Genomic DNA, 18786 nt, shown 5'->3' with positions numbered 1-18786 from the left:
ATCATCATCAACGCCATCAACCACGGGCCAACACTCTGGCTCGGTGAAGATGAAGTCGGAGAACTCAGGTAAGCTTCGGGAGAAGCTCCGGTCAATCCCGACAGAGGCAGCTGAGGGGGTGCGAGGTGACAACCCCTCTCCCCCTCAAGTTGAAGGCCTCTGGCATGCCCAAGGTCGTGAAGGCGCTGATTCACCCGGCTAAGGCCTTGATTGAAGGAGTCGTGGCAGCCCTGGCGAGAACTACGGAGGCTTCCCCAGTGGAGATGGCTTCAGGGGCTAGAGTTTCCCTGCCACCCCGTAGGGAATCATCTTTTCTGCCTATCGAGAAGACCCCAGTGAAACCCCAGCAGGAGAAAGAGGGGGGGGGGGCACGGTAGCCATTATGAACACAGATACCACCTCTGAGGATGAGTTGGCTAGCGTCCAAGGGATCCGGGACAAGAAGTCTGAGGAATCCAGGGCCCACGGGAAGGATCCCGACGAGGCTGACTAAGAGAGCGACGGGGGAGCCGACGAGGAAGATAGAGCCGCGGAGGGCTCCATGCCCCAGCCTTCGGTCCTGTTGCAGCCAGTGCCCGTACAAGGGGACAATTCAGGAGCTATCTTGATGGTCATACAGGCCCTGTGTACGGAGAGAAGGACAAGGATGCCCTTACGCCCCACCGATGACCCAGCGGAGCCTGGAACGTCAGGGAGCCCACCTAACAAGTGGAGAAGAGTCCATCCTCCTCCCCCCTTTTCAGCCTTCACCCCCATCCCCTCCTCTGAGGGATGAAACAGACGACGACGGTGGTGACGACGGAATGGACCTCCCATCACCACCTCCTCGGGGACTCTCTCCCCCCTGGATGAAATTGGCTCCTTCCACATCATGATCGCCAGGGCATCTGAGCTCTTCCAGCTCTGCCCCGAAGAACAGAAGGAGGGCTTCCTCTACCAGCGACGGGAGGCCAAGAGGAAGACTGTCCTCTCAATCCCATTACTGGACGACATCTGGGACGAGGGGCTGGCGCTCCTGAAGAACCCGTCCACGGCTCCCGCTAAGAGACCAGTAAGAGAAGTAGTACTGGGTCCCGGACTCCGCCCCTATGTGCCTCAGAGCACAGCCGTCCCCAGATTCAGTTGTCTCCGCAACGGCCAAGAAGAAATCATCGGGGGCGACTGCCTCCACTTCAACTTTTCAACCCCCCCCCCCGGACAGCGAGGGGAAGAAGCTGGACTCCATGGGACGACTGATCATCTCGCCGGCGGCGACGACTATTAAATCGGCCAACGCTCTCGCGATCGTGGCACGCTACGACAGGGAGCTGTGGTTCAAGAAAGCTCCCCTCTCCCGGACGACAAGAGGGCTGAGGCCCTAGAAATCCTACAGGAAGGCGAGGTGGCTTCGGACCACGCCATTACGGTGGCCACGGACATCGCCAATACAGGCTTTCGTTAGATGTGTAACAGCGTTTGCCTTCGCCGGCGCGGTTGGCTCAAGGCCACCGATTTCCGCCAGGACGTGCAGACCAGGGTTCTGGACATGCCCTTCGGCGGGAACAACCTGTTCGGCAAGACAGTAGGCGAGTCACGGCTGGCCATCAAGGCGGACACCGAGACGGCTCAGGCCTTGTTGTTATTCAACGACGGCCGTCCTTTTTTAAAAAAAAATTTTTTTTATTCCGGAGGCAAGCAAGGTGCCTCCAAAGTATTCAGCGACGGTTCCTCATAGTACCGCCAAGCAGCCTACTCCTTGTCACAGGAACCCTACAGAGGACGCGGCAAGACTGGAGGATCCCATCGTCACCAAGGAGGCAAGACCGTGACGAAACAGGACTGAACCGGCCACAGCATCGGGCCCCCACCCGAGCACCCCGGTGGGAGGCCGGCTGGCGAAATTCGTCAGAGTCCATCGCCACCGACCGTTGGGTGCTAGATGCCCTGGCCCGTGGACACACTCTGGAGTTTCTAAAAAGGTGTCCCAGTATTCCACCCGTGGCCAGGAAGGAAAACCACGTCCCGTACTTCTGGAGGTACGAGCGATGTTAAGAAAGGGAGCCAGAGAACTCGTCCCAAAGAGGCTCCGGAGTGTACTCGCAGTAGTTTCTCGTCCGGAAGAAGACCGGCGGTTGGTGACCGATCCTGCACCTTCGTCATTCAAACAAGCACATCAAGTCCCAGAAATTACGGATGGTCACCCTCCAGCACGTGCTGGGTCAGCTGGAGGAAGGCGACTTCCTATTGTTGCTGGACTTGGAGGATGCCTACTTCCACATCCCCATTCTAAAAGGACATCGAAAATTCCTACGGTGTTTGGTTCAAGGGCGACACTATCAGTTCAAGGCCCTTCCCTTCGGATTGAAGTCAGAGCCCAGGGTGTTCACCAAGTGCCTAGCACCAGTGACGGTGCGGCTGCACCTGCAGGGGATCCACGTCTACACCTACCTGGACGATTGGCTTATCCGAGCAAAGTCAAGGGAACTCGCCGTCGATGACACAGCAAAGACCGTCCAACTGCTCACGGATCTGGGATTCTCGATCAACTTTGCAAAATCCCACTTGGTACCGTCGCAAGACGCCCTGTTCCTGGGAGCCAGACTCGACACAGTGGCGCGATTGGCTTCACCGTCGGAGGAAAGGACGAAGGCCATCCTGGGCAAGGTACAACGGCTGTTGACCATGGACGTGGCCAGGGTGAGATTCATCAAGTCCCTACTCGGCATGATGTCCTTGTGCATCTACCTCGTGCGCCTATGCAGGCTGCGGATGCGACCACTGCAGGAGTTCCTCGACGCCCATTGGATGCAAGCGGCGGGCAGTTTCGAAGACAGGATCTCACTCAACGAGACTTTCCGCCAAGCGATCTGGTGGTGGGGCACCCACGTGTATCTTGCGGCGGGCATGGACTTCCAGACCCCGGCACATCAGGAAACTGACGATGGACGCCTCCCTGGAGGGATGGGGAGCGCACACCGGAGATCTCCACGCACGAGGCCTTTTGGCTCCCGGAGGAGAGGTCACTACATATCAATGTCCTGGAGCTCCGAGTCGTGTTCTGGGCCCTCGGGTCATTCCTCCCATCCTCAAGGGCAAAGTGGTGAGGGTCTTCACCGACAACACCACCCAGATGTTCTACATCCGGAAGCAGGGGGAGCACCAGATCCCCAGCCCTACCCAAGGAAGCACAGGATCTGTGGCGCTGGGCCATCGCCCAAGGGATGTTCCTGGTACCCTTCCATCTGACAGGACTAAAGAACACCATCGCCGACTCACTCAGTAGGGAGCTGCACTTGTGCCACGAGTGGGAGCTGCGGCAGGATCAAGTGGATCTCCTATTCCGACGATGAGGCAATCCCCAGATTGACCTATTCGCGACGGCGATGAAAGCCAAGTGCCGGAGGTTCACCAGCAGGTTTCCCCAGCCGGGGAGCATGGGCGATGCCTTCTCATTCCCCTGGGATGGCCTATTCCTGTATGCGTTCCCCCGGTTGCCATTGCTGCTGCGACTCATCAGTCAACTCAGACGGTCCCGGTGCAGGATGATCCTCGTCGCACCGGCATGGCGGAGGCAGATCTGGTTCCCGGACCTTCTGGACATGTCAGTGTCCCCCCCCTGGTCAAACTACCGATGGACGTGGATCTTCTCGCCAGGGAAGGAGGCGCCAGCCTCCATCACGACCCAGGGTCACTGAACCTGCAGTCCTGGCTTCTGCAGCACTAGAGTTCGGAGGGTACGATATCCCGGCGGACTGCAAGGAGGTGCTTGCAAAGGCCAGGGCGTCCTCAACTCTCAAGTGCTATGGACACAAATGGAAGAGGTTCTCTGTCTGGTGCTGTGCACAGAAGATTAACCCTCTGTGGATTACGGCCCCTCACGTGCTGCCGTACTTGCTATCGTTGGCCAAGGCGAGGCTGGTACATGCCTCCAAGATCCATCTGGCGGCTATCTCCCGCTACACCAGAACTCTGGGGCGGTCATCTCTATGGTCTCATCGCCTGGTGAAGGAGTTCATGAAAGGACTGTTCTGATCGTTCCCGCCGGTGAATGCTCCGGCCCGGCGTGGGAGCTCAACGTGGTGCTGACCAGGCTCATGGGACCTCCATTCAAGCCGCTGCATTCGGCACAGTTGAAGTTCCTGTTGTGGAAGACAGCGTTTCTTGTGGCCATCACCTCCAGACGACGAGTGGGAGAGATCCAGGCCCTCTCCTGTAAACCCCCATACCTGACATTCCACTAGATGAGGGTAATGCTGAGGACGCACCCCTCCTTCATGTCCAAGGTGCCGTCCAACTTCCATCTCAACGAGCCCTTGGTGTTACCTTTTTTCTTCCTGTCCCCTTCGTTGCCGGCTGAGAGGACTTTGCACTCGCTGGATCTGACTAGAGTGCTGAAGTTCTACATGGACCGCACAAAGAGTTTTCGGAAGACATCACAGCTGTTTGTGAATTTAGGACCTGTGAACAAAGGAAAGGCCCTCTCGAAGGCTTCTATTTCCAGATGGCTCTCCGGCTGCATCATGCACTGTCACCGGTTGGCGAACCGACCCTTGCCTGGCCGTCCGAGAGCCCACTCAACCAGAGCAATCGCTGCTACCACGGCATTCCTGTCTGGTGTTCCCCTGCTGGAGGTCGACGCACACCTTCACGAGATTTTACTGCATTGACTGGGATTCCATGGAGGAGTCCAGAGTTGGCCAGGCAGTGCTGCGCAACCTGTTCGCCTGAAGGTGAGCCTGGCGAGGAGGTAAGAGATGCTTAATGTTGAGTTGTTGAAATGCTTAATGTTGAGCCTTGCCACCTCCTGTGGTTTTGCATGTGTGCACTGCTATGTATTCTTGTATTTATGAGCATGTGAATCCATGCCAGACCCCATGCTGGAGAAGGAAGAAGTTACTTACCTGTAACTGTTGTTCTCCAGCATAGTCTGGCATGGATTCACATGCGAACCCTCCTGCCCACCCCTCTGCGGCTCTTCTCTTGGTCCTACTGCCACTTTACGTGCTACCAAATTTGAAGATGGCTGCCAGAGGAGGGGCTTAGGTAGAGGGCATTCATTGGCTGGGGGCAGTCTGACCCAGAGACCAGTGATTGGTTACTAGTAGAAAGAGAGTTCAGAAATGAAACTGATTTTTTTTCTTTACCGAGGATTCCCAGCCTGACAACAGGGAGTATTCATGAGCATGTGAATCCATGCCAGACCCATGCTGGAGAACAACAGTTACAGGTAAGTAACTTGTTCCTTCTACAGTGTTTATTGAACTTTCGCAAGGGTGTGATAAACGCCTATCTAAACCTAAATCTACAGATGGGAGCAAGCTACGACCATCAAATAATAATAATGCAGTCCTAGTGGAGTCTAGTAAAAAATAAAAGGGCCTATACTAAAAAAAAAACCTTTGTCAAGCCTTACCACTAGTTTACAAATAATGTGGGGTAATGTTCATGAAAAAGAAATGATATATCAGGATTTTCCGACCGTGGGCCTGCCTTCCCCATGTTTTCAGCACGGGGCAAGGTGGTTCACTCGAGCAAAGCACACACTCTGGCTTCTGCGGCACGAGGATACAGTTCCATTTTCACAGTTCAGGACCATCTGTGTCCAAGCCTCTTGACTTCTTGCAAGTCTCTTGACACAGAGGGTCTAGTGTACAAAAAACACGCAAACGTTCTTTTCCTCATACCAGTATTCTTTTTGGATGGTTTCCCTAGATCCCCTCTTCCAGGCTCAGATCACCTTAAAAGCAATGTTCAGAGAATTCTTTCTTGGGTGACTCACGGTTCACCCCCGGATCCCCCTCAGCCGGGCTCAGATTCTTTTCTTTCACTCAATTAGTTTCCCTCAGCTGGGCTCGGACCAATTGTGATATACATTAAACTATCGAAGACTTTTGAATGTGCACAGGGTTTAGCTTGACCCATTGCATGACCACTTAGATCTTAATTTCCCTTTTTCTCACACTCTCATCAGTTGGATACCTAATGGAGACTTTCAAATGTGCACTCACGTGGCGCCAGACCGCTTTGTCTATGGTATTGTTTCTTGACTTCCCAAAGTTCAATTAAGGTTCAACTACTCCTTTGGTTTCCAATTATATTTGCGTTGCTCGTCACAAATGCCTCACACACTGTTCTCTTTATACAATGTTGCCACTTGCAACCTTGGTTCAAAACACAAGCTGGTTTGGTATCAGTCTCTCCGACTTACCGGCTTTGCTGTCTTTACTGACACCTCTTTACTGTAGGAGCCAAGGACAGTACCATGGCGGCAATCGCTCCTCCCAGCATTGTTATCGATGCGGGAGAGCCCAGGGTACCTCCGACACAATGTGCAGGTTTGGTCAGCCTTAGTTCCTGGTCTTAGGTTTCTTACTTTCCAAGGCTCATAAAAGTAACGGTCTTTAAAGGTCAAGGGTACTTCCCTCCTTGCAACCCTCTCTGGTCTCGCCGTCTTTCTCTTTGTATTAAACTGCCATCTTGGAACTGCTGTTTCCTTTTGTGCTTTGCCTCGCTCAGTGTGCTTTCGTGCGCCGCCTTTTATCGGTGTGGACAAGTGTAATGGATCACATAAGACACATAGAAGGTAAAAAGCAGGGGTGCAAAAACGCACCCCTGTTTAAGTCTGACATTAGTTGCTATATAGTGTGTTAATTCACCTTACTGGTCAAGACGTACAGCTACAGTCGTGTGCATGTATAATGATTTGAAAAAATACAGCTGGTGAGACTCGAGCCCCCAAGAAGCCATCTTGCTCCATAAGAGTGAACGATAAACTAAATCCGACGCCTCACTTTAGTCAATAAAGCAACAGTAAAGATTAGAGCCTGAGCCTTACCCAGATGCTGCCATCAAATACTATACTGCACAAAGGTAAAGTGTTGTGTGCTTTCCTAAAGCCTGTCTGAAAACATTTTAAAAGATGTCTTTGCTCTGCCCATTTGTTCGATTTACCCAGCAAGATGTTAAAAAAAAAATGTTTGGGTCCTGTCAACCATAGCCAATAATGTATTGTTGGGTGGGTCCATTCTATCACCCTTTTTATACACTGGGATGAGAATGGACTTTCTCCAACTATCTGTAACATTATCACTTTTCTCTACTTGTCTATAGAGTTCGAATAAAATGTTCACCCAAAATTCTGGATTTGCTTTCAAGATGACATTAATTATGCCATCAGGGCCAGGCACACAAGAAGGTTTGAGCTTTTTTTATAATAGTAACAATATCCACCACCTCGAGATCCTCACCATTTAGCCTATTTGTGGGAATATATGTCTGTCTCGTGCTCATCTTGATTATCTCGATAGCACAATTGAGTAATATACATAGCCCATTGAAATTCAGACAAAATGTTTACCATTTTAGGGGCCACTCTTGCCAGATGCACTCCCAGGTGTGACCAGGTTTTTCGTTCATCACAACACTAAATGTTCTAGCCAATTTGAGTTATGCATGGAGGGCTTATGTTGGGCTATCCAGTTTTTCTATCGTGTAGCAAGAACAGTAAGCTGCGCTTTTTTACAAATAGGCAAAACGAAGGGGTCTCTTCTAACTAGGGCTCTAGATTTACGATATTGCACTTTCTTATGTACGATCAAAGGTAGTAAAACTTTCCTTGTCCCTTGAGCCTGCTACATTTGTCTTCTGTTTATTAAAGGTGATGGCAAGTCTAGTCATCATAGACTCTATATCCCGATCATGCAAATTCAACTAATGTTACAATGATTGCTTGTTAGCCAGAATTAAAATATTAAGCTTTGCGATCATATTCCCGGTCCATACTATGCGATTATCGGATAGGTTTATTTTAATTCCGGAGAGTATTAGGATCAAACATAATGGTGGGCCAGGCTAGATATCCAAGTAAGCATTGTATGATCACGTGGCTTATTATGAATTATAGTCAATGGGTTAGAGCAATTAGACATTTTTGTGTTCACAATCACTAAATCAAGATGGGATTTAGATCGACCATTGGTCCAAGTAAAGAGAGAGCCAGGGTTAGCCCTAGACAGGCAATCCAAATCCTGACCCTCAAACATTTTCCAGCCACGATCTTGAGCACAAGAGCCGTACAACTTAAGTTAGGTTTCATTCGTCGTCTCATAAAAGGGATCTACATTCAAATCGTGAACATTGAAATCCTGTGCAATCAAGACCTTATCTGTTGGATGTCTATTATACCATGATAAGAGAACTTTACCAATCAGACACTTGAGTGTTCTTTGTGGCCGTACCTTTGGGCGGATCATAAACATTAATAATCAGTATTCTTTCGCTAGTCTGGATTTCAATCAAAGCAGCGGAAACTATGTAAGGGGATCTGTCTTCAACTTCAGAAAGCTCGAGAGTGACTCTAGATCACACTTCGATGGCCAGGCCTCCACTCGTATGCCCTCTAGTAGATTGATTTGCACGGTTCCATAAAACATTAAAACCAGCAATATTAAAAAATCTCTGTAAGCCATGTTTCCTGCAATCAAAATATATCCACAGAGTTAAATGCTAATAGTCCATCTGGTTTTATCAAGGAACGATATATGTCCTCTTGTGTTCCAAGATAACCAGCTCAACAAGGGATTAAGATTCCTTTGTCAAATTGATTGTCACCGCTACTTCACCATAACAATGCTCTACTACTTTTTCTCCTCAGTTTCCTTTTCTGTGTATGTGTAAAAGCTAATGAAGATGCCCTCTCCGAAAGATGGTTTGCCCATAGTAAGTTGGATGTTTCCAATACAGATTTTGGGCCTTTTGTTCCCTCACCTGATGGAATCTGAGAGCGCTTTCGAGAAATTATTAATCTGAAACCCAGTAGTTCTGATCCAAAGCACACGTGTTTATTAAGAGCAACCATCAATGGGGAAACAAGCTCTGTAAAGACCCAATTAATCGGGCTGTCAAACTTGGGTAACTCGATATAATTAAGGTCAGTCGAGGTAATCATTCTAAGCTGAGGGATCTGTGAAAACATTTCCAAAATAATTCTGTGATTTTAAAAAAGAAAAGGCTTGCTGCAGTAGTACTTTTGATATTTATTTATATTTTATAAAGCACCTTAAGCCAAGATGCTGTACAGAGAATGAAAAGTAAAAAAAATGAATAACAATAAAATAGAAAGCAATCTGTCATGTTAACCAAGAAGTAGGAGGTGGAACGTCCTCTAATATATATTCTCCTTAATTTTACCCAGTTTCCTAGAGAACTGTCACTATCTATACAAGATGGCAAGAGACACACACATGAACTATGTACGTTTGGCTGGCTAGACCTATTAGGCACTAGAGATTCCATGGAAAGAGTAGATGTGTGCTTCTTATTCTTCATATCAGGAGGCTCTTGCGTGTCGCACTTCAGAGAAAAGTCCTGGTCTGCCGGCACCTGCAGCCAGCAGTCAGTAGGACTTTGTAATTGCACCGGTCTAACCGTACCTTCACCTAAAGTGTGTTTCTGTAGATTTTGGATTCAATCCAGAGGAGGCGCATTTACAATGACAAGTCACCAATCGCTTCCCCTGCCTGGACGATGAGTTTCTCTTTTTCTCTTTAGTCCCAATTTTAGTGGAGCGAGGCTTGGGTTTCCTTGGAGAACTCCTCTGTGTCTTTGATTTGCTGTGAACAATTTGTTTGTAGTCAGAGATGTTATCTCCTCAAAGTCGCAGTCACGCTGATCCTCCAATATGGGGCGTAAAATGGCCTTTTCTTGAGCAACGTCTTGGGTTGCCTCTCGATGTATGCAATACTAAGTTGAAGACCTGCCTATTTTGTTTACAGGATCTGAGGGATTGTCTTCACCAGCTACCTTTTCAGCTAAAGCATGGAATAGAGTTCACCAGTATGACAACCACCTTTGCCAGCACGTTCTTGAGTTCCAATTGTTCATTTGCAATCGTCAAGCACAAGACCATCAAGACCTCTATGCTTGATGCAAGCAAATTCAATGTGGTAGTCAATAATGTGTTCTCGCAGGCGGCCATACTGCGAGGAGCCTGTGTGGGTCCCTGCTCACTTTCACTCTCACTAGAATCGAATGTTAAAGAATTGGGAGGAGAGAGCAGTTTTGCCAAATCTGGAGAGGCTGAGAGTTATGTGCCAATAAGATTATCACAGCCAAAAGACAGAGAAACAAACTTCCTAGAATTACCCAAGGAATTCTGTTTTAAGCACATATTCCGTAAGGAATTGTTATGAATCGTGGCTGGTTGTGAGTGCACAAGCTGTGGGAGAAGAAGTTTCCACCATGTTGTTGAGTGCTGTTGTGGATGGAACAGCATTAAGGAAATCAGTGATGGCCGATTGGGTGCCCACACCATTTTCAAATCTCTTTTTTTCTGGGCACTAATTAAGTCCTCCGGGCTCCTCCATCTTTTGTCCACACGAGATGCATTGCGCAAGCCATATTTACTAGTAGACAATCGCTTCATTTCAGTATCGTTTACGCAAGCCGAAGGTTGTAAATTACTCACCAAAATGAATTCACTATACTGTCTTCCGCACTCACCCTTGTCTTTTCAAGGTGAGCTTGTCCAGCTCAAACAACTAACATACTGAATTCTGACCACTGCCCCGCCTACCGCAGTTTACACCTGCTAAACCGTGTCTGTTCGTGCAGGGTGCGGGGTGCACTCGCTGCAAGGTACGAAAGAGAGCTGGGGCTGCACATGTGGCCGCTGCTGGATGCAGCAGCCCAAGTCAGAACAATGTGAGCCCTGTCATGTCAAGGGGCCTGGATTGTGGCCCGGTGCGGAACTAGGGGTGCACAGCACCCGTTACCTCGTGTTACAGATCGGGCTCCTTAAATCCTTCCAGCTCCTTCAATCCTTAAGTAACCTCACCCACTCTGTAGTTCATGCAGCAGTCTCTGACCGTAAAAGGCACAATCCGCTGTCTAAAATATTTGTGTCCATTTGTGTATCTAATGGAAAAGAGCGCTGTTGTAGAACAGGTATACTGCTGCTTGTGGCAGGAAGTGTTACTACTTGCCTATCACACCAAGGCAAGGCTGCATTTTTTAAAAATATGTGACTTGTCCACCTGTGCTTGACTGGAGCGTTCAAAATTAGTGAAGATCTCCTTGTGCTGGTCTCTGAGTAGTCATGCGAGATGTTAGAAAAGATGTTTTTTTCCTTCCATCATTCTGGAAACCCCAACCTTTTTTGCTTTTATTTTTGTATCTGACCTGTACTTTTTGCAGTTTAGTGAAGCCTTAAGCTTCACTAGACTGGCTTTTGCTCATATGTTGTGGGGAAAACTGACATTTCTTTCAGGCTGTCAGTACTGGGAGACCTTATTTCCCTTAGTCGTGTTACTACTTTTGGTTACTTTTGTATCACTTGTGGTAACTTTTTATCATTGTACAATGCAGCTTACACTGCAGTACAATCAGGTACATTTTTGTTTTGCAGTAAACTAACACTCAGGGGATTTTTGGTGGCAGCAGTGACTGTCCCACTTTTGGGGACTTTTTGTTTTAGCCTTTCCATGCTTACCGTGTTTGGCTACTAACTGTGGCTACTGGTCAAACATGGGCGTGCCACAAGATTTTTCGCTTGTCCTTTTACCATCTTGTTCTTTAGCTTTCTTCCTGGCCTATAAGGCCTTATAAGGACTTCCAGTGTACGGGAAAGCAGAAGCTTTTGGTGGGCTATTGGAGAGCTATGTGTGTTTGCTGGCAGGATGTAGGCTGGGACTGTCTGGTCGAAATCCACAAACTGGTTTCAGTGCTTCTGAGTGGTATGTATGAATGGTCCTGCCAGTGGTCCTGATTGGACCACTGATGGAGTGTGTGTGTGTGTGTGTGCGCGCTAGTCCTGTCATTGGCTAGTGACAGCAGCTGCTCTTACCTGGCTTTTAGGATAAGAGGGCCCCTGCACTCATTCCTCAGAGATCCTGGAGAAACCTGAAGGAGCCAAAAATCCTAGCCAGCTGCGAGACCTGCGAAGAAACGGTTTGGGTACCAACTTCTGCTGCTGTCCTGGAGGAGCCCTGTCTTCCTGAAGATCTTTAGCAGTCCTGCCCAGGAGCTGCGACCCTTGGAGTGGAGGGAACATCCATTCCTGACCTCTGCTCGGTACCCTGCAACAAAGAGCCTTCTGAAGTGCCCTAGGATCGTCCTGTGGCTGACCAGCTCTGAATTTGGGCTCCCTTGCTGCTGGCATCCCTGTTCCGAGTTTCGACCTGGAACTTGGGGGATCTTCAGCTGGCCCTACGAGGCTAACCTTTGCAACATGTCCAACCGCAGCAGTTGAGTCCCTTTGTGTCGAAGTGCTGCACTTACCTGACCAGAGTCCAGTCCTGAGAGGGGTCCTGCATCGAGTTTTGCTGCATTTTTCCATCGAGAGTCCTTGCAACAGTGAAAGACACCAACCAGAGATCAGCTAGAACCTGCAACCCCTGCAAATCGAGGACTGCATCTTTCAGCAGGAAAGGTAACCTCGGACCCTCTTTGTCCTGCCAAATCTGGGGAAGAATCGGACTGCGGAGGGCAAAGGGCTAAGTTACAGAGCTTCTTGCATTCCCCTTAAACTCCCATTAGAAGTCAATGGGCTTATAATACACCCTTATTCTAACACTTTTGGCTTTGCAATTGCTTGCACAAGAATTCTGAAAGTTGGGGCTAATACTGTTAGCTAGTTTCACTTGTGCTCTAACCATAAGAGCCCTTCACTGGACCCCAGAGACCCTACCTGCTTTTTTTCCTGCTTCAAAGATTCTGTGGAACTTTTAACCTGAACTATTGGACCAAAGGCCCCAGACAACTTGTGGCTGGGCAGTTTAAATTGTGGATCATTTACTGTGTCCCTTGAGTGCATACAACTAATGTTACCTTTCCTTTGCAGGAGTTTGTGATATGTATTATGCCCTATAATAAGTCAATGTATATATGTATCTATTTTATTCACTGTTGTGTGATGTAGCAGTAATTTTTCTATAGTGTGTTTTGGCCAATAAATAATAACTGTACTTTTATACATCCTGTCTAAGGTTAATCTTTCATCCCCATTATGTGATCTCATTTTGGACCCCTTACAAGCTCACCACCTCTGAAGAACTTAGCCTAAGCTGCCTGTCACTGATACCTGAAGTGGTTGGCTATACCTCCCCAGAGTTGTCTGTGTCACAATATAGGTTGGCCTTCTATACCAGGCCAGAGTATAGAAAATCAGTCCTAACACCAGACATTGCTCATTTACATCTGACTTTTCCCTCTTCTCTCCCATCCTCTGAGTGGGCGGACCTCTCCTCTTCCCTCCTGATCTCAACCACTCAACAACTCCTTCTTTGAGACTTCAACATCCACCTGGGTGCTTCCTGTCCTTCCTCTGGACTCTTTTGTGACCTTTTGCGACCCTCTCTCTCTCTATTCTCCCCTCTGGCCCGGCTCACTCTGCAGGGCACACTCTGGATGTTCTGATCTCTTCAGACCTTCCCCTTTCTATCCCTCTCAAATTCCTCTACTGGATCACTTTCTCCTTTGCTCCCATCTCACCCTCTCTACACCTCAGGCCAAGCCAACGCCAGCACTGCCACCAACCTTCTCGGTTATCCGACCCCTGAAGTGTGTGTCAGTTGAGGCTTTCGCCACTACTTTCTCACCCCCTTGAGCCCCCCAATCTCCCTTGGCTGACTCACCCTGACACAGCCCTTTCCATGCTCCACTCTGCTATATCTGATACTTTTGATGTTCTTGCCCCTGTCTACCTCTCCTTTCCTCTCCCAGGCCCTCTGCATGGCCCTGGCTTCTCATTTCATCTCTAAAACGCATGACACCCTGTCCTCTCTTCCTCTCCCCCTCCTCCCTGCCCTTCTTTGGCCACCTCTCCTCCCTCCTTATCTGCCTTTCCCCTGTTCTCCTCAGGTGAGGTTTATAGACTAGTCCGATCTATGAAAGTCTCGTCAAAACAGGTTCACCCCTGTTCCTCCAAAGCCATCAAGGACCACATTGATACCCTGGCTCCTGCTCTGGCTGACTTCTGTAACCACTCTTTCGCCACTGGAGTCTTCCCTTCCCCCCTGTAGCACTCCCTTGGGCACACTCTTCTTAAGAAACCCTCTGCCGACCCTTCCTGTCGAGCTAACTATCGTCCAATCTCATTCACTCATTTCCTAGGCAAACTCCTGGAAAAGCTGGCCATCTCCCAGTTTAACCTTCACTCTGAATCTGATGGTTGTCTCCCTGACCATCAGTCTGGATTCAGAGCTGCCAGAAGCACGAAACTGCTCTCCTGAACATCCGCGAAGATCTGCTCTCCAACCTTGCCTCCAACAACCCCTGTGTTCTCATCTTACTTGATCTCTCTTCTGCCTTTGACACAGTCAACCATGCCATCCTGCTCAACCGTCTCCGTGATAACCTGTGTATCACCGATCAGGCCCTGGCTTGGCTGACCTTCTTCCGCTCCAATCGTCCCTCCCAGGTCCAACTTGGGTCCTTCTTCTCCTCTATCTCTACCTGTGGTGTTCCCCCAGGGGTCTAACCCCTCTCCCTGGCTGTTCAACCAATACCTGGCACTTCTTGCCCACCGCATTGCCGCTCTCTGCCCCAACTTTCAGTGCTATGCGGATGACCCAACTCATTTTCAAGCTCCCTTCTGCCTCCTCTTCTCCCACTCTCATCCCCGATTGTGTCATGATCCCAGCACAGGAATACGAATTCCATTCAGTAAAACTAGGGAGGCATGGAACTTCATATCCATCAGTGGGTCAACAGTGGCTTCAAGCTTGGCGCAAGAGACATTTACCTCACTTCTAGAATTGTACCCATAGGCTCATTACACTCACATTGCCTTCCCTACCCTCAACATGGCTGCTGCCAAGTCCATAAATAGCTCACAGTGCATTCTACACCTGGTGCAGAGGGAGCTACTTAAGCCCTGCCTCTGCCAAAGCTCTTGCTTCGTGTCTTCTCCGCTGACAGCGGGTAACGCTTCCAGCGATCTCTGACAGAACCTGTCAATAGAAGAAAAAGAGTCAAAGATATTAATTTCCACAGAAGAATCAACAAAATAGCAGTAGAATTGTAAAGCCTTACCGAACCAAAGTATTTTCCAAGTATTTTCCTCAGTCCGCTGTTATATCCGTAGTCCCCGCATCTTCTGTCAGCTCTGTCGCAGCTGCAGCATTTCTTCTCTCAGCAGCTTTCGTCCGTCCGTCGTCGCAGTGTATTCTTCCTAAAGTTTTCCTCAGCAGTATCTGCATCGTCCGAAGGTATTTTCTTCAACAGTTTTTCCAAAGACCTGCATAATGAATGAATGAACTTGTAAAAAGGAAAGAAAGAAGTTGCATATGTGCTTAGTCTCAGCAAGGCTTTTCTTCTCTTATTTCTTACCGCACTTGTTTCTGAAGGCAGCTATTAATCTGTTTTTTCGATGAACTGACGTAAATTAATGTTTCCTCAAAACGCTTTTAGCTGCAGCCATACCACAGCATCAGCCCTTGTTAGGGAACCACAAACCTGCGAAACTAAAGGAAATTCTAGCAAGAGAGATCTCTCCAAAGTAGGGACCATTGAGTATCTGATGAACTGTATATAATTATTTTCACCAAAAGACTTGCCCAATATACCGTTAGAAGAAGTTTTGGACATTTTTCAGTTAACCACAGCCCCCTGGGATCAAAAGTCGCCTACCCAGCGCGCCCCTGTAGAATACAGGATAGAGAGCTCCACAAAACAAAAGCACAGGTGAGAAGGGTGGGTTATTTCAAGGTACGCTGTATCACAGTTTTAGTTTGTGGATGGGATTATAATAGTGGTTTTGTTATAATTGTTGTTTCCGCAGAATCAGTGCCCAGACAACGGGTCCTCAGCTGAAAAGGCATTACGCTCCTGCGGAGACCTAAGGTAGGCGTTACAGATTGTCTGTCCGCCATCTAGGACTGGTGTGCCGCCAATAATCTCTGCCTTAATGCCAGTAAGACTGAGATTCTCCTCATCGGCACACCTGTTCCCTCCTTTCCTGTCACTCTCTGGCAGGCCTCTCTTGGCCCTCTTCCTGCTCCCACCTGTGAGGCGAAAAACCTTGAGGCGATCTTCGACTCCACACTTTCCTTCTCTCCTCACATCTCTGACGTCTCTAAGAAGTCACACTACCAGCTTCACCTCCTTAGAGGTATCCATCCTTTCCTCTCCTTTCTCCAGAAGCTCACTTTCTCATGAGGTCTGGTTCTCTCTAGGCTGGGCTACTGCAACAGCCTCTTGCTAAATCTGCCTGCCTCTACTCTGCAACTCATCCAAAACAGGACTGCGAGACTTGTCCTTGGCCTCAAGCCCAGGGATCGTATCTCTCCAGGACTAAAATCTCTGCACTGGCTCCCAGTGGCGGCGAGGAGTAAGTTCAAAACACTCTGCATTGTCCACAAGGCCTTCTGGGGCCTAAATACCTTCAGCTCTCTTTTCCTAAATATTTTCTGGTGGAGTCCGGTGTAGAGTCCCAGTCTGCCCCCAGTCTCTGTTTGTTTTTGGCGAGAGGAGCTGCACGACGTGTCAGTCCTATTTTCATTACTGCTAACTTTCACTTCAAAAGCCTTTCCAACGTGCGGTGCACGGCGCAGAGTCTGGTGCAGAGTCCCAGTCTGCCGCCTGAACGCCCCCCCCCCCCCCCGGCTTGCCTCGACTAGAGTAAATGACTCCGACAGTCGAAGGCCCCCAGGCGCGCAGGAAAACACTTCAACACCGGTGCATGTTGAATCTGTGGACGGCGATGAAAGCTCAGTGGGAATGAAGGTAAACAAATCAGCAAGCCGAACACTACTTGCACCTTCTACTTCATCTGCTGCGCTAGTCCCACTGTTAGTCCCTACAACAATACACTGTGTATATGAGTCGCAACCACGTTCCGTTGACTGTCACCTCGACTCAAACACTGATTCGCTGTATATCAACTAGTCAAACAAATACATAAAGGACAGCACAGAGATATGCGTCTGCGTTAGCTCTGGATGCAAATGAAGGGGATGTCGCCAGGGGTACTGCACTAGACGCAGCTCTGGTAGAACTCAAGCTCTCTGTCCTTCCAGCGACCTCACCTTCACTACAGCCAACTGGAATTATGAACAAAGAGCCAAATGAAGAAAATTAATGTGTACTGCCCACAGCGAACGTATCACTCCCTGGCAAATCCAGCCAACTGATCCACCTTGGAATTGAACATTGAATCTTCCTCCGCTCCGCGAACCGATAAAATGGCAACAGGCTCTAAAAAACGAAATTCTACCAATGACAAAAGACTCTTCTCATTCATGGTTAGTGATGACGAGTTAATGAGCCTTCCAAATGTTGAGGGGGTCACAACCCACTCCCAACACTGTAGGCGCAGGCGAGGCACAGCCGTCAAATCTACCTCCGTTTTAAAGTGAAGCTGAATCACGCATACTCATGAAGACTGCTATGCCTCTGACAAAGACCCCGACTAACCTTCCAAGCTGCACCCTTATGAGTCTATCTTCTTCGATGCAGCCAGAACCAGTCTCTGGACGCGTTCCGCCTCTACCTCAATTGGGATACAAATCAGCTAACAACCATGAGACGCCCCAGCAAAAAAATCACGACACTATCTGACAAAGAAAGGCTCCATGCAAGCTCCCCCACCTTACACCATGCAATTAACAAGGCCCCAGAAGCAAAGCCAGTGGTATCCAAGAGTAAGGGGGACAACTATGTGCTGCAACCGATTTCCGATGTCTTGGACCAAGGGAACCTCAGCGGCTGTGCCTGTTTAGCCCCTGAGGAAGTAGGTGTGAGAGCTACAGACCAACCAAGACACCCAGCTGAACAGCTGAAGTTCCCGTGTTTGCAAGACTCTTCGAACAGCTTAACGCAAAGGCCAATTAACATAGAAACTAGTTCCATCGCAAGAGCACGCCGGCTGCAACGCATGGCCGAGCTAAAGTCTAAACCTCAGCATTTGGTAAAAGACCTAGACCACCTTGCTGCTACCTCAAGCACGCCACATGCTCAAATTAAGTGCTTTCCTGAAGAAACTCAACCATTCAATTTTACAGGAAACTACTCTCCACCTGACTCACGCTTCAATTTAGACTGCTCTCACACCTCTTCAATAAGTCAAGAACCTATTACAGCCTTTGCTTCACACACGAGCATGTCCGTTGAAGCTTTAATTCAGATACACAACAATGTCTGTGCTGCATCCGCTGTTGCACTTGCCCCTTTCACAAAATTATATGAATAACTAAATGGAATAATAAGTGATCAAGGGGCCGTGCTATCAAACCTGGTACAAAAAATAGAAAAAATAGATCTGTTCACAGGATTCTACAAGCCCAAATGGCAAAAGAAGCAGATGCATCGACCAGGTGGCAGGAACGCCTGAGTGATTTGGCTGCTCGGCACGATTGTCAAAACGTCACCCCAACTGAAGGGCTGTTAGATGCTGTCAAATAGATGAGAAAAAACACCAGCCATGATCAAACGATTCAAATAACAAAACTGAACACACTGCACGAAGTTAAATCCTCCAATAGCTCTGTTCCCCATTCTACACCCTTAACCTGTGAAATCTCAGTCTTTTCTTCTCCCCAAAGAACATGAATCTTCTCAGCCGGCTCTTAACACCCAAGAACAGTGTCGTCCCTCCAGCAAATGAGAATGTTCCCCAGTTGGATGCTCCAACCGTACAGGACGAAGCACCTGGGCCAGCCAAAATTCAAACGAATTTGTACAATATATTCAGTGTTCCAGCAAAAACCATAGCCATGAATGAACTACCTTGTAAGCAACGAACGCACGATAAAAAAACAACTGCACGTGGACAAAAAGATAAACAACAAAGACACATGGGCCAAAATGTGA

Source organism: Ambystoma mexicanum, chromosome 8 (genome assembly GCF_040938575.1).
Source record: "Ambystoma mexicanum isolate Mex_15411 chromosome 8, UKY_AmexF1_1, whole genome shotgun sequence".
Classification (NCBI taxonomy): domain Eukaryota; kingdom Metazoa; phylum Chordata; class Amphibia; order Caudata; family Ambystomatidae; genus Ambystoma; species Ambystoma mexicanum.
The sequence above is the reverse complement of the archived record's forward strand: the minus strand, read 5'-3'. Positions refer to the sequence as shown.